This window comes from Lucilia sericata, unplaced genomic scaffold, assembly GCF_015586225.1.
Source record: "Lucilia sericata isolate MDLA Ls3-8-SP2 unplaced genomic scaffold, ASM1558622v1 Contig000135F_arrow, whole genome shotgun sequence".
In the NCBI taxonomy this organism is placed as follows: Eukaryota; Metazoa; Arthropoda; class Insecta; order Diptera; family Calliphoridae; genus Lucilia; species Lucilia sericata.
The window spans coordinates 417,060-440,501 of NW_023994167.1; positions in this window are offsets into that span (position 1 = coordinate 417,060).

A 23,442-nucleotide genomic window follows, 5' to 3' on the forward strand; every position below is an offset into this window, starting at 1 on the left:
TTTCATTAAAACACTCTTATCAAAATTATTCACTTTTAATTTATATAAAAAAATTCATTAAAACACATTACACGCACTTATTAAAATTGCAGATTTAATGCTAATTGACGCTGTCAATTACAAAACAATACTAAAATTGTATCAAGGTATATTAATTTTATAAGGTGGTGTCATCGGCGAATTCAGAATACCAAGCGAATTGGTTATATTTTTTTTTATATGTAGTTTGACATTGTGCCTGCACTTGAAGGCGAATTTGCTGTAAGGGAAAAATTTCAAAAACAGCTGACAAATAAATCAAAGCGAATTTATATTCAACAAAAAATGTTTATAAATTTGAATCTGTTTATAATTTATTTTGATGTTTTAACTTTTAAAGATTAAAAACACAAAAATATGCCCTAATCACACAATTTCACTTTAATCACAAAATTCATATATACAAAATGAAACCAGTTTGACATTAACAAAATGAAAACAAAGTTTGACATTTACAAAATGTAAACAAAGTTTGACATTAATTATACACCACGGCGAAAAATGAACATAATAGCAAAAAACGAACAGCTGTTCTGATAACACTACCTTATAATTAATATATCTTGAATTGTATCATTTACTTTTACCAAAAATAAGCAAAGAAAATAAAAAAGAAGCGAAAATGTAAAAAAGAAGTAACGGTATAAAAGAAATAATGTAAAAATTCTGTGAGTGCGAGAACAAATAGAGAAGAAATAATTTGAAAGCTAAACAATGACGTCATCATTACTGTTCATATGAATATATATATGTATATGTATGTATGTGTTGTTATTGTTACACGTTTGTAAATTTTTGCAGGGTAAAAGGTAAAAATTGTCTTTTGGAGACGTTTAAAAAGATAACATACATAAATCAAAAAATTAAATCTAATTAATAATAAATATAAAAAATCGTACTAACTTCCCTAATCATTATTTCCTAATAAATCTTACAACTTACTTTCATCATGTCTGACTTCATTGTTTTAAAATTTCTTATGTGAATAAAATGGATTTGTAAACTATTGTAAACATGCTATAATGCGACATTGTAATAATAATGCAAAAATATATTTTATTTCCACCATAAAAGAGACTGGGTTATATGTATTGATTTTGTCATTCCCTTTGTTGTATATAAAAATTTTGGACGCACGTTGATCGTCAAAAGTAAGTACATTAGGGTGTCCCATGGACAAACGATCCGTTTTAATGTACAAAATGCACAAAAAAAAGTATCTATACCCTACACCACTATAGTGTGTTTGTGCTGATGTTTGTAATGCATTAAAATATTAGTACCTTAACGTATACCGATCGACTCAGAATCACTTTTTGAGTCGATTTAACGATGCCCGTCCGTCCGTGTATCCATGTAAACGTTGTTATCAAAGTACAGGTCGCAATTTTCAAGATAATTTGATGAAAATTGGAATAGACTTGTTTTGACGAAGTCTATTGAAAATGGTTAAAATCTGTCCATTATTTCACCTAGCGCCCATACAACTGAACCCACCGAAAAGGGCTTTTGAGCTCATAATTATATATCTCGATGAATGTTCGCACAACTATGTTTTATACAAGCCTTGATGACCTTGTCGAATTTCGAAGCCCCCTTCTGAAAGTGACTTGAATATCCGCAATTCATTTATTAACACTGTTATTGCAATAAAATTTAGCACAGACAAATATAATAAAAGTGCAAATCTATCCAGCCCCTTTTATCGGGATTGGTCCACATTTGCTCCTATCCCCCATATAAAACCTGTTTTAGAAAATTAGTTTTTCGTCAATAAATTGCTTAAATAAATCGGAATCAAGGTAATATTCAAGATAAATGCTTTATTATGAGAAATAGATCACATTTAATATTCATAACTGGTGTAGGGTATCATATGGTCGGTCACGCCCGACTATAATTTGTTAGGTTTTTTTTTTTTGAAAAGGGTCTCTGACAATTTTGATCTCAGTACAATATATTCAAAAAAAAAATTTTCTGCAATCTTTTCGAAACGGGTTTTAAAAATTCCGTAATTTTGAGTATATTGAGGGAAAAATAATTAAAGTTTTTGTTAGAGTATTTCTGGTTCGCAAAATTACTTTTAGCTATTATATGGGGCATATAAATATCATATAATCTAAAAAAAATTAAAATGGACTAATGCCAAACGATTTTTTTAAATATCTTTCTGCATAAGTTAATAATTACGATAATTTGAATACCTATTTCAGTAAAAATCGAAATAATATGCCCAAAATAGGACCAAAAATATTTTACAAAAATTTTAAAATAATTTTTTCTCGTATCAGCTCAAAATTTTGAAATTTTTGAGACCCATTTCAAAAAAAATGGAGATTTTTTCACAAATTATACTGAGGTCAGGATTTTCAATCGCTAATAGGTGTAAAACCAAAGTCAAAAATATGATGTTTGCTGATGAAATGCTCATATATTTCTCCAGATTATTTAAACAGTGTCTTTTTTCTAAATCCGTTGAGATTAAAATCGGTTGAGATTTAACTAAGTTACCGACTTATAAGAGCTTAAAGTTACGAAATTCCGGTTTTACCCGTATCTCAAGATTTTGAAAGCTTTTCGTAAATTTCAAAAACAGGCTTTTATTCTACTCGGATCCAGCATTCTGAAAATTGGTATCGTTTATTTTTGTCGCATAATGTTATTTTCAAACGATTTATTGACATTAAAATGATTTTTTGCAAGAGAGAATAAATGTGGGGTAGGGTCAACTGTGGAACGATCCTCATAATATTTGGTAGATAGATTTTATTGATAAAACTAATTTTTATTGAATGTCACCGCCTCAACTTGTATTTTAAAGCCAGTTATGTACCACACATTCATTTTCTGAAAGGGACCTTATATGAGGGGTTGGGTCAAATATAGAGCGATCTTCATTACATCTAATACAGGGATTTTTGTTCCTATAAAACTTGTTTATCATCGCTATATAGGCATTTTAACCTTTAAAATAATTTTCTGAAGAGGGCCTTATATGGGGGTCAATTATGGACCGACCTTATAACATTTGGTAGAAAGATTTTGATTCCTATAGAATATGTTTTTGTCGAATTTCATCCCTATACTATCGCTTTAAGCCAGTTATTAGTCATGAAGTCATTTTTGAAGGGCACTTGATATGTGGGTTAGATCGTCTTAGAATTTAATAAGGACTCAGAATATACAAATAAACTTTTGTGGGTTTGTTATCAATATTTCGATGTTTTAGAAACAGAATACAAAATCAACCCATGTTTTTTGGTGGTGTGTAAAAAATATTAAGATTTTAAGAGAAATTCAACAAAAATGATTTATTATTAGAAATTTATCACATTCTTGAAATCTAAAGCGTTTTATGACCCAAAGTCCTCTTTTAAAAATCACCCTAATGTTAATATCGCTCAGTCTTAAATTAATTATTACTTGTATAGATTTTCGACAAAAGATTTTCATACAAAATTTTATCTATAAACCTTAGATAAAGATTACGAATAAAAGTATATGATATGATTAAAAAGGAACTGTAAAAAACGATTATGATTTATCTAGCCATTCATTGGTTTGATTGATTTCATTGATAGCTTGTGGACTGGTTTTTTGCAGTCAAATGTGTGTATGTATATTGTTCTTTTTTTTGAAAGTACATTAATTTGTTTATAGTTAATGATACATTGATCCAATAAAATTCGTATAAGTAACATGTTTGTATAACAATTTAATTATTGTCGTATAATTGAATTTTTATGTATTATTTATGATTGTTTGTAATATCTATAACAAGGTTATTATGCTGAATAATAAATTTATAAAGGAAATAAAATAATTAATTATTGTATTATAACTAGTAATATTGTACCTTTCGAAATTAATTAGAAATAAACAATATGATCGATAAGGATGTTAAAAATAAAGTACTAGACAGATAAAAGTATATTTTTGGCGAATATTTAAATGAATTATTAATGTGACGTAGAAGAAGAATGAGTTGGCAAAAATTAATTTAACAATTTAGACACAGATTAAAAAGAATATGTACATTTATCGCCCAACTGAGATAAAGTAACGGTAGATTTCCCCATTAGATCTTTTAAATTCCGCTATGAATTTTAATGCTGATTAATAAAATAACTTAAATTCTTTTGTTTTTATTTCACAATGTTACCATGAACATTTTGATTACTTTACAAATAGTATTTCTATTATTTTTTCAGAAATCAATCAACTATTTTAGAATTTCATCAATTTTTTTTTTTAATTAACTTTTTAATTGCATATTTTGTAATAATTTTATTGAGTAATGCGTGATATTATTATTATGGTTTTTCACATTTGTATTGCAAATTTATTGTAATAAAAAACTTTTAGTCAATGACTAATAACAATGACACATTTTGAAAAAGAATTGATTTTATTTAGTAAATAATTTTATTAAATTCATTATAATGAAGTCATTATAATTTTGCGTAATTTCTTCAATATTGTAGCTTTTAATCAAAATATTGACCGCTGTTAGCTGTTACCTTCCCAGCTAGTTTTTTTTTTAGTTTTTGATCATATTCGAGCCATTTATGACTCTTCTGCACGATCATGCTTAAATGATACTTCCGTCCGGAGAAAATGGTACCCTACCCGCGACTCTTCTAAACGAGTCTTTTATGAGCCCCAGCTCTGAGCTGACTCATTATTTAATCTTTTTTGAATCATTAATGAGTCGAATTACTGATCGTTTTGGAGTTATTTTCGAATCATATTATAGTAATTTTTGAGTTTTTTCTGAGTAATTTTTATGTCTCATGTTTTATGTTGACTGGGCGAAATATAATTACAAAATAAATTTATAAACAATCATATTTCGAACACCTGGATGATCTATTTATGATTGTACTGTACATTTTGTTATTGTTTTTCAAATAAATCAGATTTTAAATATTAATTGAAATTATTTAGACTTAATTTAATGATTAGTCACCCAACTATCTTCCGTAGAAGATCATTAAACATATAAACTTATTATAATTAATAATAATTTCCTTGACAGAAAATCGACTTTATAAATATCACACAAATTCAAATACTTATACATTTACTTTTATAAACGAAGAAAGAATTATATCAACTCATTTTAGGCTACACAATTTGTTGTTAACTCTTCTAAAAGAGTCTTTTATGAGCCCATTTTCTAATCAGTTTCGACGTATTTTTTAATCATTTATGAGTCAAAACAATAACATAAGAAACAATTTTAGATCTTCCAACTGCTTGGAATATGATCACAAAATAAGTTTTTAAAACCATCGTATTTTAAACACCAGGATGATCCATTTATGATTGTTATACATTTTGTTATTGTTTTTCAAATAATCAGTTTTCATTCATATATCAGAATCATTTTCGAATCACTTTTTAAGCGCTCAACTTATTAATCACTTTTAAGTTATCAAAAGGAGTAAAAAATGACTCAGTTTACTGATTAATCATCCAACAATCTTCCAAATGTTAGCTGGGGTTTACGTCCCATATTCGATCTCCTACTCTTCGTGTTATCGTAATAGATTTTCGATGCGAAAATTATTTTCTTTTATAATGCACAGTTGTTTAGAGACTTTTATTTGGGGAAATAATTCGGTATCTCTGCAACTATTGGAGATATCGTAAACTATTGGATATAACGTGTTGGAGCTGAAGTGTTTTCGAGTTGATTGACAGTTGTAGGTAAAAAATACAATTGTGATCCGTATGAGCTGAAATCTAAAATACAGCTAGCTATTCCTTGAGAAGATCTACAAATAAATATGCTTACATGTACGAGTTATCTATTTTGCTCTAAGAGATATTTAGTTATATATCTGCCTGCCTGTGCGTTTGAAATAAAGTTTCTTAATTATTCTGTGTCTAAATCTTCAATAATTCTATAAGACAAACTTTCAAGAAGGTTACTATTGCAATATTTGTATCAAACTATAATGTGTGCTGGATCAGTAATAACTACAGAGAAAGTTTGTATGTAAAATTCTTCAGTGAAAAACTGTTTTAGTTTAATCAATAATCCCCAACCTACTATGAATGTTAAACACATTGGGAAATTGCGGATTTTCTATCATGAAATATAAATATAGATTAATGATTTGTATATAATTTTATTAAATCGACAAGATTTTTATTTATGTTCAACCTGTAAATTTGGCATAAAACTATTTATATTTTGCACACACATAGTTCATAATTATTAATTATAAAGCAATTTATTTCAATTTTTATCATAACATCTTGATTTGTGTTCATGTTTTATTCAAATAACAAACATTTGAATTATGCTTAAAGTCAAACATTTCCAATGAACAAAAGAAAATAAGTAGTGGAAGAAAATGTATTACACAAAAGTGAAATCAAATGAAATGTCTATTATACATTAACCATATCATTTACATGGATATTTCAACAAAATCATAGTTTAAAGTTATTTAACTCAAAAGCCTTATTGAAAAAACATTTAAAATTTAATGGCTTAAAGCCATAAATTACCTGAAATACACCTCCAATTTAGTTTTGTTTAAAAAGCTAAATAAAAATAGGAAAAAAAAATTATTGTAATAGTTAATAAAAGTCAATGAATATTGAATACAACTCTGCAGCAGGAAGTTTCCCATAAACAAATAATTCGCTGAGAGATAGATGCTTTTGGCGGATAATAAATTATTAAACACGTTAGCATTGTTTTTGTCAATTATTTAATCAACATCATTAACACAGCGAACAAATATTTATTTTTTTTTTTTTTGTGTTTTAACACTATACGACATTTTTTGGTGTGTATTTTTGTTGGCTGCCTTTTAACAATACATTTTATGTTTTTACTTTTAATTGTCTAACATTTTTTCTGTCATAAATAAGACATTTTTCTGTCTATTGTTATTGAACTTGAAAATCTAGCTGCTCCAATTGTTTGAGTTTTATTTCCTTTCATTTCCATTATTTACATTATTTTCTTTAAGTCTGTTTGAATGTGGCCCAAAAGTTTTGAAAATTGTAAGATGTTGGAAATTTAAGTTGTTTTCATGTTTTCCTCAATTAATGTTAAAGCAGTTGGAATATTGTATCATATTGTATTATTTTTTTGGGTTTAAAGTAAGATCGTGTTTATGAAATAATAACAGTGGATGGAAACCTTTAATATATATTTTTGGGATCAATATCATCCATAAGTCTATTTTACACAAAATTTGTCACATTTAACGGATAAAATCGTGGATGGAAACAATTTCCAAAAAAATACAAATAAAATTTTAAAAAATCTAAAGACTGTTCTATAGTCTTGACTATAGACTGATTTAAATCTTGATTTTAGACTGATCTATATTTTTGGATATAGACTGATCTATAATTGTTGATATAGACTGATCTATAGTCTTGACTATAGATTGATCTATAGTCTTGACTATAGACTGATCTATAGTCTTGACTATAGATTGATCTATAGTCTTGACTATAGATTGATCTATAGTCTTGACTATAGATTGATATATAGTCTTGACTATAGATTGATCCATAGTCTTGACTATAGATTGATCTATAGTCTTGACTATAGACAGATCTATAGTCTGGACTACAGACTGATCTAGATTGTCTGGACTATAGACTTATCTACAGTCTTGACTATAGATTGATCTATATATAGTCTTGACTATAGATTGATCCATAGTCTTGACTACAGACTGATCCATAGTCTGAACTATAGACTGATCTACAGTCTTGACTATAGACTGATCTATATTTTTGGATATAGACTGATCTATAGTCTTGACTATAGACTGTTCTATAGTCTTGCCTTTAGATTGATCCATAGACTTGACTATAGACTAATCTATAGTCTTGACTATAGACAGATCTATAGTCTGAACTGTAGACTGATCTATAGTCTTAATTATAGACTGATCTATATTTTTGGATATAGACTGATCTATAGTCTTAACTGTAGACTGATCTATAGTCTTGAATACAGACTCATCTATATTTTTGGATATAGACTGATTGATATAGATTGAACCATAGTTGACTATAGCTTGGTTCATAGTCTTGACTATAGACTGATCCATATTCTTGACTATATACTGATCTATATTCTAGACTGTAGATGGATCTATAGTCTTAACTGTAGACTGATCTATAGTCCTGACTATAGATTGATCTACGGTCTTGACTATAGACTGACCTATAGTCTTGACTATAGATTGATCCATAGTCTTGACTACAGATAGATCTATAGTCTTGACTTGTCTGGACTATAGACTTATCTATAGTCTTGACTATAGATTGATCTAAATATAGTCTTGACTATAGACAGATCTATAGTCTGAACAGTAGACTGATCTATAGTCTTAACTATAGACTGATCTGTAGTCTTGACTATAGACTGATCTATATTTTTGGATGTAGACTGATCTATATTTTTGGATATAGACTGATTGATATAGATTGATCTATAGTTGACTAAGCTTGATCCATAGTCTTGACTATAGACTGATCCATATTCTTGACTATATACTGATACTGACTATTGAAGCATCTATAGTCTTAACTATAGACTGATCTATAGTCTTGACTATAGATCGATCTACGGTCTTGACTAGTCTTGACGATAGACTGATCTATAGTCTTGACTATAGACTGATCTCTAGTCTTGACTAGTCTTGATTATAGATTCATCTATATATTATATATAGATAACAATATGCATACATATTTTTTTAAATTTGGCAAGCAATATGTAATTGATTTAAACTCTTTTAACAACTAGTGGATCTATTTTATAAATTTTTTTTAACAATTTACTCGAATTTTCCAATCATGGTTGTACACAGCTGCCAATTAATGTTCGATTTGTTGTATAATAACATCACAAAAACATAACAATCTTAGATAAGAAATATTTTATAACAAATAAATAAATAATTGTAGTAATTTTTCTAGTTTTTTCTGATCGGTTAATAATTTTATACGACTAGATTACTAGACCACATACATATGTTTAAGTAGTAATAGCTGAAATGCTTGTTTTGCTATAAATTTTGTTTGATTTTTCCTGCAATTGTTTAAAAATTGTAAGAAAAACAAAAAAAAAAAAAAGCAAACGTCATTAAATAGCTTTAAATGCAATTAATAAGACTTCGTCAATGTGCGTAAAGCCATCCATTCATCTATAAAAGTATATTCGAGTAGTACGAGAAGTGCATCATGCCACAATTTTATTTTTGTCTTACCTATTGTTTCAAACGTATTGGTATAAAGTCTTTTGTATCTTAATAAATGTCATCTGACAGTTTGGCGTTGAATTTTGCCAACAATAACAAAAACACTTTACAAATATGTAACTGTCAACAGAGTCCAGTGAACTGGTTTTCTGTAAAAAAAATCAGCAAAATTTTTGAAATGTCTTAAGCTTATTGTACGTTTTATGAATTATTATTAATTAATGTTTTTTGCAGCTAATCAAACGAAAAAATACACAACAAATTCATTAAGAATTTTGAAATTATTTTTTTTTTTTTTATATAAAACAAAAAATTATTTCTTGCAATTAATTTATGTTTACAGAATTTCAAAATAAAATAAATTAAATCTTTAGCAATTGTTTGGTTGTTAAACATATTTATTTTTTTTTAATAAGGATTTATTTTTAAACAATAGCTTTAATTAGTTAAATTGTTTTTATTACAAATTTAAACCGGTAGCATTTATATAAATTGTTTGATTTGTTATTGTTTTTTGACAACAAAATTTTTATAACATTTTGCTCATAAATATGTAAGCATGCAAATTAAATTACTTCCCACGATTTTAAGATTTGTTATATATTTTTATAAAAATGAACACTATATAATAACAATTTAGATTTGAGCGTTTTGTAGATATGCTGCAATGGAGAATTATGAAATTTTATTATAAAAGTGTTTGTGGGCCAAACAAAACTTGACTTGATCTACATATAATCTTGACTATAGATAGATGTATAATCTTGACTATAGATTGATCTTCATTCTTGAATATAGACTGATCTACAGTATTGACTGTATACTGATCTATAGTCTTAAATGCAGACTGATCTAAAGTCTTGACCATAGACCGATACATAGTCTTAACCACAGACTGACCTACAATCTTGACCGTAGACTGAAATATATTCTTGGCTAGAGACTGATCTTGACTATAGATTGATATATAGTCTTGACTATAGGCTGATCTATAGTATAGACAATAGATTGTTCTATAGTATTGAGTCAATACTATTGACTATAGATTGATCTATAGTCTTGACTGTAGACTGATCTATAATATTGACTGTAGATTGATTTGTAGTCTTGACTATAGACTAATCTACAGTCTAGACTATAGACTAATATTTAGTCTAGACTTTATATTATAGATCAGTCTATAGTCAAGACTATATAGATAGTCATATAGACTGATCAAAAACATAGACCTTATAGCCAAGACTATAAATCATATAGTCAAGACTTTAGACCAGTGTATAGTCTTGACTTTTGACTGATCTATAGTTTTGACTGTATTCTGATCTATAGTCTTGACCACAGACTGATCTATAGTGTTGACCGTATACTTGGGTGTATACTGATCTATAGTTTTGACTATAGATTGATCTATACTCTTGAGTATAGATTGATCTATAGTCTTGAATATAGATTGATCTATAGTCTTAACTGTCGATTGATCTATAGTCTTGACTATAGACTGATATATGATCTTGACTATAGACTAATTTATAGTCTTGAGTATAGACCGATCTTTAGTCTAGACCTTAGATTATAGATCAGTCTATAGTCAAGACTACCTATTAGTCTATAGTCAAGATTATAGATCATTTTATAGTCAAGACCATAAACCAGTCTGTAGTCAAATGGAAACATTAGTCTGTGGACAAGACTATAGATCAGTATGCAGTCAAAACTATAGATCAGTCAGCATTCAAGCCTATACACTGGTCTAAAGTCTTGACTATATGGTTTTGACTATAGACTGATCTACAATCTTGACTATAAACCGGTCGATTTTCAAGACTTTAGACTAGTGTATAGTCTTCACTGTATATTGTTCAACAGTTTGACTAATGACTGATATAAAGTATCATCTAGACTATAGATTTGTCTATTGTCTTGCCTCTTCGAAATATGTTGGTATAATTAATATTGGTAAAAGCCTGAAACAAAATTTCACCATTAATAACATAGTTTTTGATCACATAAACTAATGTTACCATTTTATCTTACACAGTTTAATGGTATTTACAATAAAAATTTCCACATAACGAACTGTAGCCACCAACCCAATCATCCTGCAATATTCTGGCTACTTGTTTCTGGTACAAGAATCCAGTTTTGCCACAAACACATTTCAATATAAATTTTAATTTTCTTTCCCACAAAAAATTGTAATTAAGAAAATATATGTATGATAATTATAGGTTATCACAAAGAGGATAGAAAATAGACCACTAGAGATAGACTAAATTACTTTGAATTAACTGACATTTGTATATATAAAACTTAGAGACTAACTGTTTTTGGTGTGCGATTTTTGCCTCAAATTATCAACTACTTACTCCCATATAAGTTGCACGCCCCATACTAAACATGTTTGTATGTTATTTCACAAAAAGTCATTTAAGTGACTAAATAAAAAAATCATAAAGAAAACAAAATTTAACTGGGTCATATTCAAAGTAGAAGAATTCAATAAAAAATAAATTGTAAGCAAACGTATCATACACGTTTAAGCGTACTAAAAACACGTCATTAAAGCAAATCAATAGTTTGGTAGTGATTTTTTTTGTTGCGTTTTTCACAGCTGTGGGCCAAAAACGATCAATAATAATTTTAGTAATAGTAGTTGAAAATTCGTATAAAAGTTATTTTTGGCTTAAAGCTTGTTTTCATGACTTCTCACATAGATATGAATGCATGCTTGTAATATCCTCGTGCCAAAAAATTTACATATACAAATGTATGTAAAAGAACAAAAAAATATGCGGCAAGTTTAACCAGAAGTTTGGTGATAAATTAAATCAAAACTAGAAGCAAACATGGAAATGAAATATTTTTATAGCTTTTCGAATTTTCTAAACTATAGATTGATCTATAGTCTTGACTATAGACTGATCTATAGTTTTGACTATAAACTGATCTGTAGTCTTGACTATAGACTGATTTAAAGTCTTGCCTAAAGGTAACAATATATCATTTGAATTTTTTAAATAAAACTTGTCACTATTCTACATCTTTATAGAAAACTTATCGCTATTCTACATTTTTATTGAAAATTTGTCGCTTTCTAAATTTTTTTAGAAAATTTCTTCTTATTAAATTTTATATACAAAATTTGTTGCTTTTTTATATTTTCTATAGAAAATTTGTCTTTAAATTAAATTTTTCATTGAGCAAAAAAATGTTCGGTTAAATAAATCTTCTAAAAAATATGTCGGTCACATAAATTTTCTACAGAAAATAGGTATATCGTTTTATTAAAATTTCCATAGAGAATTTGTCGCCTAATTATATAGAAAATTCGTCGCCTATTTCAATTTTCTAAAAAATATTAATGCTTAATTTAATTTGCTACAGAATATTCGCTGGAGAATATTTGTCGCTTTATTAAATTTTCTATAGAAAATTAATCGTTCTATTAAATTTTTTACAGAAAATTTTTCGCTTTATAAAATTTTCTGCAAAAAAGTTGTCGCTTTATTAAATATTCTATAGAAAATATGTCGCTTTATTAAATTTTCTATAAAAAATTTTTCGATTTATTAAATTTTCTGCAGAATATTTGTCGCTTTTATATTTTCTATAGAAAAGTTTTTGATTTATTAAGTTTTTTACAGAAAATTTATCGCTTTACTAAATTTTTGTCGTTTTATATAATTTTCTATAGAAAATATGTCGCTTTATTTACTTTTTTACGGAAAATATGTAGCTTTGTAAAATTTTCTATAGAAAATGTGTCGCTTTTTTAATTTTTTACAAAAAATTTGTCATTTTATTAAATTTTCTACAGAAAATTTGTCATTTTATTAAATTTTCTACAGAAAATTTGTCATTTTATTAAATTTTCTACAGAAAATTTGTCGTCTTATTAAATTTTATATAGAAAATATGTCGCTCCTTTAAAAAAATTGTCGCTTTATTAAATTTGATATAGAAAATCTGTAACTTTATTAAATTTTTTATAGAAGTTTTTGATTTCTTAAATTTTTTACAGAAAATTTGTCGCTTTGTTAAATTTTCTATAGAAAATTTTACGCTTTATAAAAATTTCTACAGACAATTTGTCGCTTTATTAAATTTTCTACAGGAAATTTGTCGCTTTAATAAATTTTCTATAGAAAATTTTTAGATTTATTAAATTTTCTATAGAACATTTTTACTAAAATTTCTAAAGAAAACTTGTCGCTTTATTAAATTTTGTATAGAAAATTTGTCGATTTATTAAATTTTCTATAGAAAATTTGTCGCTTTATTAAATTTTCTATAGAAAATTTGTCGCTTTATTAAATTTTCTATAGAAAATTTGTCGCTTTATTAAATTTTCTATAGAAAATTTGTCGCTTCATTAAATTTTCTATAGAAAATTTGTCGCTTTATTAAATTTTCTATAGAAAATTTGTCGCTTTAATAAATTTTCTATAAAAAATTTTTAGCGTTATTAAATGTTCCATTAAAAAATTTTAGTTTTAATGAATTTTTTTTAGAAAATTCGTCGCTTTATTAAATTGTTTATAGAAAATTTGTCGCTCTACATATTAAATTATCTTTAAATAAAAAGTGTATTTTTTCTTAAATTTTCCATAGAAAATTTGTCATTGTCATACATTTTCTTTAAAAACTTTTCGTTAAAAAGATATTTTATACTTTTGTTTTTATGTTGCAATTTTCAAACCTACATACATACATACTAAATAATTGTCATGCAATTAATTTAAATAATAAACATTAAATGTATTTAAATAATCTGTTAACATAGAACTACAACTACAAAAAATAAGAATTGATATTTTGTAATTTTAATAAATTCAATGTGCAAAAATAAACTAAAAACAAATTAAAAATGGTCACATGATAAAATTAAGTAAATTATAATAAGATTAAAAGAGAAACTCTAAACCTTTGAAATAATACATTCAAACATAATGCAATTTAAAACTAGATTTTTAAATTTAAAACCACTCCATTAATCATAAAGTGAAAAGGGTTGGGTAATTAATATATAAATATTATTTTTGACTTCAATTGAAAGTTTTACAATAAAAAAAACTAAAACAAATGTTTTAATAATTTTTATGCAAAAATGCGCTTGAAAACTGAACATGACATTAATTTAATGCAACTCTAAAGTTTGTTTAGATAAATGAATTTAAAATTTAGAATATGATTATTTTTTTTTTAAGAATTGTTAGCTTGAAGCGAAAAGTGTGCCGAGTTTGTAAAATAATTGCGTTTGTTGTTGTTCATATTGAGTTCTTGTGATCTTTGGTGTTCGTGGTTTTATTATATTCTACCTCTAAATTACGCGCTATATATCGATTGTATCTATTTTTGTATTTTTTTAGAAAACAATAGTAATCAATTTGAATAAAGTTCATGTTTTTCTATTACTGTTACGCCCCCTATTATATTTGACAATTTATATCAGTTTTGTTGTTGTTTTTTTATTTCTAGATTATAATAATCAATGTTGATTTTGCATGTTCACAATCGATTTGTTATTATTGTGAATGGAAGTTTATTTAAATATATTTTTTCTGTTATATAATAAAGTTAAAAAAACTACAATTGATTTTTTTACCAAAAGAAATAGTAAATTTATTGTAAGAAAAATAAATATTTATACACTTACAAAAATATTGTAATTTTGTATTGTGTAATTTTATATGTTATTGTATTTAAAAAACTGTAACATGTTGTTGATATGTATGTATATATTTATCACTAATAACAAATTGCTAATCATGCCACCTGACTTTAAAGTGTTTAATTTGTTTCTTTCTTAAAAACTTAGTTTAGCAATAATTCTTGTCTAATTAGAACATCAACATGCTGAACTAGTTCTTTTTGACATCAAGATTAGTCCATGTCAAATTATAAGAACATGAACATGAAAATGTTTTTAACGGATACAGTTTTATCAAAAGAAATGTAAACTTTAATATTAAGATAAAACAAAAAAATTATGTAGAATTAAATATTAATTAATCTTTATAAATTCAGCATAAAAATGTGTTTGACGTTTAGCACCAACTTAGCAATCTAGTTGAATAATAAGGTTCAAAAAATAAAAATAAAAAATGATGCCCGTAAGCCCGAAAATAAGTCTTTAGTATGGATCTTTAAAACGGTCTAGCTAGGTCCATTTTAAATATTATTCTGTCAGATATGTTTAATATTAGTGAAAGAGAAAAAATCAACATTAAAAGTAACGCGATAGGATCTACTTAGATAATGAGTCATTAATAGCTAAAGTGAAAATAAAATATTTCTTGATAATGAACAAAATATAATACGAAAAAAATCCATCAGGTGAAAACAAGTTCTGTTCTACACATTTACAAGATTAAAATTTATACTTTAATAATATCCACAACAACACTTTTCTCATGACATTATTGCAATACCAATCTAATCATATTTAAATATTTTTTAAATCAAATTAACACAATCAAGTTTATTAAATCAACGCACCTATAACAGTTACATACAAATATCGGAATTCTAAAATAAATTTATATTAAGACCATGACACACGTGGTGCTTAAGTAATAAACTAAAAGTTCTGTAATTTATAATTACTAATAATGTTTTCAGATTTACTATTTCAAATTTATACTTGAATGAATCAAAACTATAAAAAGTGAAAATAAAAGAACTATTTAAATCATTTTAATCTATTAAAACTAGTTATTGAAAGTTATTTAATTTATTTATAGAAATTTAAGATCTTGAAAATTTTTACGATAGAAAATTGAACAAAAATTCTCATAGAAAAAAAGTGACAAATTTTTTTATATAAGATTTGATAATTTAATAAAGAGAGACATTTTCTGGAGAATATTTAATAAAGAAACAAATTTTGTATAGAAAGGCTAATAAAGCAAAAATTTGTTTATTGAAAGCAGCAAATTTTCTATAGAAAAATTTTTTAAAATTTCTTTTTTTTTTTTTTTTTTTTGTTTTTTTACAAAAAAAATTTCTATAAAATATGTAAAAAAGCAACAAATTTTCTACAGAAAATTTAAGAAAGCGACAAATTTTTATAGAAAATTTAAGAATGCGACAAATTTACTATAGAAAATTTTTGAAAACGACAAATTTACTATAGAAAATTTAAGAAAGCGACAAATTTTCTATAGAAAATTTAAGAAAACGTCAAATTTTCAATAGAAAATTTTTCAATATAATAATTGAAGAAAGTGACAAATTTAATAAAGCGATAAATTTTACATAAAAAAATTATTAAAGCGATTAATTGTCTAAAGATAATTTAATAAAGCTACAAATTTTCTATAAAAATCCAATAAAGCGACAAATTAAAAAAAAAATCTAATAAAGCGACAATTTTTTTAAAATATATTTCTACACCAACATAGTGGATAGGGTATTATACGTTTGTGCTGATGTTTGTAACGCACAAAAATATTGGTCCTACACCCACCTTAAAGTATATCGATCAGAATTACTTTCTGAGTCGATTAAGCCATCTCCGTCCGTCTGTCCGGCTGGCTGTCCATGTAAACCTTGTGCGCAAGGTACAGGTCGCAATTTTGATGAAATTTGGACCATACGTATTTTTCGGCCCAACGACGAAGCCTATTGAAAATGGTTGAAATCGGTCCATTATTTCATACAACGCTACCCCCCGAAAAGGGCTTTTGAGTTTATAATTATGTTAAATATTGTAGTATCTCTACAAAAATCGGCAAAACTTAGTTCTATATACATACATATGTACGTCTTAATAATACTACCGATTTTCGTAATTATCGGACTTTATTTGACTCTAGCCCCCATAAAAAGTCCCCTTCAGAAAATAACTTGAAGGTCAATAATTCACTAATAAACACTAGTAGCACGATGAAATCCAGCATACATAACTCTAATGTAAACGTAAAGCCATGTACCAAAATTTATAAGGATAGGCCCATATTTACCCTTGCCCCCATATAATCCGTCTTTTAGAAAATCACTTTTTTCAACAAATTGTTAAAATATTTCGGAATTAAGGTAAACAACTTAAATGCTTTGTTATTAAAAATAATCCACATTTTTAACATACTCAGTGGTGTAGGGTATAATATGGTTGGTCATGCCCGACTATACTTTCCTACTTGTTTTCATTAGTTCTTTCTCTTTCTTTCTCTTTGTTGAGAAAATTTTAAAATTTTATGGGCAATAAAGGAGGGAATAAAATAGTAAAGAAATTAGATCGATATCTCTCGCATATTAGCGGTAAGTGCGATTTGAATTTTGAAGAATTTCAGAGAAAACCAGTTTTTGTTAAAATTTTTTAAAAACAGGCTTTATTCTTTACTGTTATGCATTTTATATTAAACTTTTAAAGAATATATAATTCCAGATAATAGGAAATATACACCTGAAGTTTTAGTAAAATCAAATAATGTTAACCCATAAACTGTGAAGGTCAAACTCAAGCTATGTAATATTGCGAAATCCTCTTAAAATCATAGTGAAATATTATTTTGTTTTCTACCGATTTAAATGAAACTTACGATAAATATATAATGAAGACCTGCTGTAATTATGATGACATAGAAAAAATCAACTTAACCCTTAAACGTCAATATATTTTTATAATTATATAAAATGTCCGTAATATATAAACAAAATATTTAATGTCATTTTGCGAGAAAATGACAGGTGATAGAAAAAAACGGATATCAGTCGGTTTCAGCAGCTAAAAATACATTAAAAATAGTTTTCGCAAACCTTTATTTCCTTGGCCTGTGTTATTAATTTCTTTTTTAATTGAAATTGTTATAAAATAGTTTCAAATAAGGGAAAGTAATTGTTTGAGTATTAAAGTGTCTATAAATTAAAAGTGTCAGACATAAATCTAATTTTCACATCAGTGATAACATATTGACGTTTCGTATCTATTTTTTATAAATAAAAATACCAAACAACATCACCAATATAAAAGAGGAATTGATTGACAACGGCTTTTTTATATTAAAAAAATATCAATTACCAGATGTCAACAAATGACCATCAATATTAAATTAATAAAAAATGCGGATTTAATGAATCACTTTAAAAAATTTTAAAACGGATTACCTCGAAATTTCATTACTAAATATCAACAATTTGTTATTATTACCATTGTTATTGCGAATGTATTTATAATTATTGCAAAATTTATTTTTTTATAAATATTTGCAATTACAATCCAATTGTCCAATTAATATAGAATTACAAAACTAAGAGCAAATCCTACGCAATTTCAACCAAGACTTTTGGTTAGCCAGCAAATCTTTCTGATCACCCATAGTGATAATAAAATCAAAAATCCAGTTTTGTCAAATTGTGCAATAATTTTAATTTACTTTATTTTTTTCCTCTATCTGCATTATTTACATTCATATTTACTTGTTACCCTGAATACGTATTAAATTCGCAAATCTTTTTTTTTTGGTTTGGTACAGTGTCAATGTCTTTATACGTGTGCGAATTAAAGTGTTTGTTTTTAATATTTTTTCCCAGGCACATACATATGTATTTATACATATTTAACGGGCGTTCTTAAAAGCAGTGTTGCCCAAGTAAATAAAGTAAATAGTAAATAAAATATTACTTTAAATTTAATTTAATTTGTTCACGACATATAATGACATTTGGCATTTTTTAGCTTAAACATGTCCAAATGCCAATACTCCCTAAATCGTTGAAATGACAAAACAATTTTAAATAGTATTTTTATAAGTTCGAAAAATTCTATATTGGCAACACTATTTTTATTTTACAAAAAACTATCTACATATATAGAAGTGCGCCAAAAATATGTTTGGCTACTGCCGGTTTTGGTATTTAGAAATCACAAGAAAAAAATTTTAATCTCAATTGCATGTTTACAAATTTTCGAATTTTCAACTTTATAATGGGTGTTTTTCAATTATGCAATTAACGCAGTCAGATATTTTCATTTCGGCCATTCGAAATTCTTTGAAATGTTACTCTTATCATAGTCAAATAGTATTTTAATTTAAAAAAAAAAGTAAATTAATAGAGCTAATGACTTAGTTAAGCATTTCCGTTAATTAGATGGTATGTTTTAAAATAAAAATAAAATTTTAAATAAATAGAAAAATTAATCAAAAATATGTACTCTACAACAAATTTTCATAATATTACAAAAAAAAAAAAAAAATAATTATTGAAAATTTTCTATAAAATTAAATTGATCGAAAAATTTCTATAAAAAGAAATTGTAACGAATTTCTTCTATAAAAAGAAAATTGTTCTAATATTTTATAAAAAGAGAATAAAAAAATAAAATTTATCGAAAATTTACTATTTAAAAGAAACATTATCTTTAATCTTCTAAAAAAAATTAAAAATTTTTTACAAAAAGAATATTTGTCACAAATTTCTACTACAAGAAAATTTAACGAATACTTTCTATTAAACAAATTTAACAAATATTTCGTATTAAAAGGGAATTTTTTAAATATTTTCCATTAAAATAAAATTAAGCAAAAATTTTATTTAAAAAGAAAATTAAGCGAAAATATTCAATTCAATGAAAAATGAGAAAAAATCTTTTATATAAATACAATTTATTGGAAATTTTTTTATAAAAAGACAATGTATTGAAAATTTTCTATAAAAAGACAAATTATTGGAAAATTTTTATAAAAAGATAATTATTTGGACATTTTTTATAAAAAAAATAATTGGAAATTTCTTGAAAATTTTCTATAAAAAATTTTCTTGAAAATTTTCCATAAAAAGAAAATTTATTAACAATTTTCTACAAAAATAAAATTTATCGAAGTAGACTTTATCGAAAGTTTTCTATAAAAAGAGAATTTATCGAGAATTAAAAGCAAGTTTTCTATGAAAAGCGAATTAATCGAAAATTTTCTATAAAAATCGAATTTTTCGAAAATTTTCTATAAAAAGCGAATTTATAGAACATTTTTTATAAAAAGCGAATTTATCGAATATTTTCTATAAAAACTGAATTTACAAAAATCGAAAATTAAAAACAAGTTTCTATAAAAAGCGAATTAATCGAAAATTTTCTATAAAAATCGAATTTATTGAATATTTTCTATAAAAACTGAATTTATCAAAAATTTTTTATAGAAACCGTATTTATCAAAAATGTTCTATAAAAAGAAAATTTATCAAAACTGTTCTATAAAATGAAAATTTATCAAAAATGTCCTATAAAAAGAAAATTTATCGAAAATGTTCTATAAAAGGCAAATTTATCGAAAATGTTCAATAAAAAGAAAACTTATCGAAAATATTCTATAAAAAGAAAATTTATCGAAAATGTTCTATAAAAAGAAAATTTATCGAAAATGTTCTATAAAAAGAAAATTTATCGAAAATGTTCTATAAAAAGAAAATGTATCGAAAAAGTTCTATGAAAAGAAAATTTATCAAAAATTGTCTATAAAAAAAAAATCAAAAATGTTCTATAAAAAAAATAAAATTTATCAAAAATTTTCTATAAAAAAAAGAAAATTTATCAAAAATTTTCTATAAAAAGAAAATTTATCAAAAATTTTCTATAAAAAGAAAATTTATCGAAAATTTTCTATAAAATGAAAATTTATCGAAAATTTTCTATAAAATGAAAATTTATCGAAAATTTTCTATAAAATGAAAATTTATCGAAAATTTTCTATAAAAAGAAAATTTATAGAAATTTTTTATAAAATGAAAATTTATCGAAAATTTTCTATAAAAAGAAAATTTTTTATAAAAAGAGGATTTATCGAAAATTTTCTACAAAAAGAAAATTGATCGCGGATTTAAAAAGAGGATTTATCGAAAAATTTCTATAAAACGAGGATTTATCGAAAAACTTCTATTTAAAAAGGATTTTTTCTGTAAAAAGAGGATTTATCGAAAAATTTTCTATAAAAAGAGGATCTATTGAAAAATTTTCTATAAATAGAAAATGTATCGAAAATTTTATATAAAAAGAAAATTTATCGACAATTTTCAATATAAAAACTCTAAGTTCTCGAAAATATTCAATAAAATTATAAAATATATAGATTTTTTTTCCAAAAATAAAGGATTTATGGAAAATTTTCTAAAAATATTGAATTTATCTCCATAAATAGAAAATGTATCAAAAAATTTTAAAAAATATCTACATATCAATCAAGAAAATCTCATATAGGAAATTTCCTATAAATATCACAGTCATTAAATTATTGTTTTGGTAATATATTTATGTACAAATGCACTTTGACAAGTTCATACTTTATACTTACTTTCTCTTATTTTAATTCATTTTCCTTATCTTTTAATTTATTTTATTAATAAAATTAAAAGAAAATCCATTAAAATAAACAAACAAATATGAATACATATTATTATATGAATATTATTCAATACACTTGACACTCATGTCACCAATGCATGTGGTAAACTAACTGAACCGGTATTTTTTACAATAAATCCTTTGTCAGTTTTGAAATAAAGGAGGTAGTGTCGAAATAATAAAAACATGTAAACACATTTTCTTTGTACCGTGGAAAATGTAAGCGGCGCATGTGTTTAACTAATAATTTAAGCATGCGTATAAGCAAATGCGAATATTTTAGTCTAGGATAAATAATATTTAACTAGACTAGCCGTTAAACTTAAAATGCGTTTATGTATTTAGAAAAACTTTTAGGAAAAAACTTAAATTAATATCAAATATGCACTAAAAAAACAACAACTTGATGTTAATTAAAAAACAACAACAACCACAAAATTATCTGTTAGACACACGCATTGGAAAGAAATAAAAAATTCAAATTAAAACAACTTTGAAAAAAAAAAAACACAAAAATTTGTAAACAAAAACACAACAGCCAAAATGCAATTTTATTGTAAAACAAGTTAGAAAGTATAGACCATATTTGAACCCTACAGTTATTATTGTAGTTAAGTGTCAACTAAATTTGTGTAAAAATGAAAACTATTTTATATGATTAATTGGTTACAAACTTTTATGACAGTTGGGCCAACAATAAATAAAGATTCTGCTCAATTATCTATCTATCTATCTATCTATCTATCTATCTATCTATCTATCTATCTATCTATCTATCTATCTATCTATCTATCTATCTATCTATCTATCTATCTATCTATCTATCTATCTATCTATCTATCTATCTATCTATCTATCTATCTATCTATCTATCTATCTATCTATCTATCTATCTATCTATCTATCTATCTATCTATCTATCTATCTATCTATCTATCTATCTATCTATCTATCTATCTATCTATCTATCTATCTATCTATCTATCTATCTATCTATCTATCTATCTATCTATCTATCTATCTATCTATCTATCTATCTATCTATCTATCTATCTATCTATCTATCTATCTATCTATCTATCTATCTATCTATCTATCTATCTATCTATCTATCTATCTATCTATCTATCTATCTATCTATCTATCTATCTATCTATCTATCTATCTATCTATCTATCTATCTATCTATCTATCTATCTATCTATCTATCTATCTATCTATCTATCTATCTATCTATCTATCTATCTATCTATCTATCTATCTATCTATCTATCTATCTATCTATCTATCTATCTATCTATCTATCTATCTATCTATCTATCTATCTATCTATCTATCTATCTATCTATCTATCTATCTATCTGTCTATCTATCTATCTATCTATCTATCTATCTATCTATCTATCTATCTATCTATCTATTTATTTCGTCGCCAAACACATTTAAAATTTGCCACGTCTGAGCCCTGGTCTCAAACGGTAACACAACTCTTTCCTAAGTATGGTAACGTAGGGTGTACAAAAATATCAACCAGAAAGCAAATACACTACCCAGCAGCAAGTCTCTTTTACAAGTACAAAGAAAACAAAACAAACAAAAAACAGACACTGTCAGACATATTAAGCTACACAACGAAGCGTATAAACTGTTTCATACCTACAAAAAGATTTCTTGACGATCAATTCAAATACTGTGACTTGAAAAGCAGCAGTAACAACAACAACAAGTAATACTAACACCACAAATACTACCAACTAATAATATGGCCAACAACAAAAACAAACTTGTAAAAGCTTAAGAAAATTGAAGTTTATATAA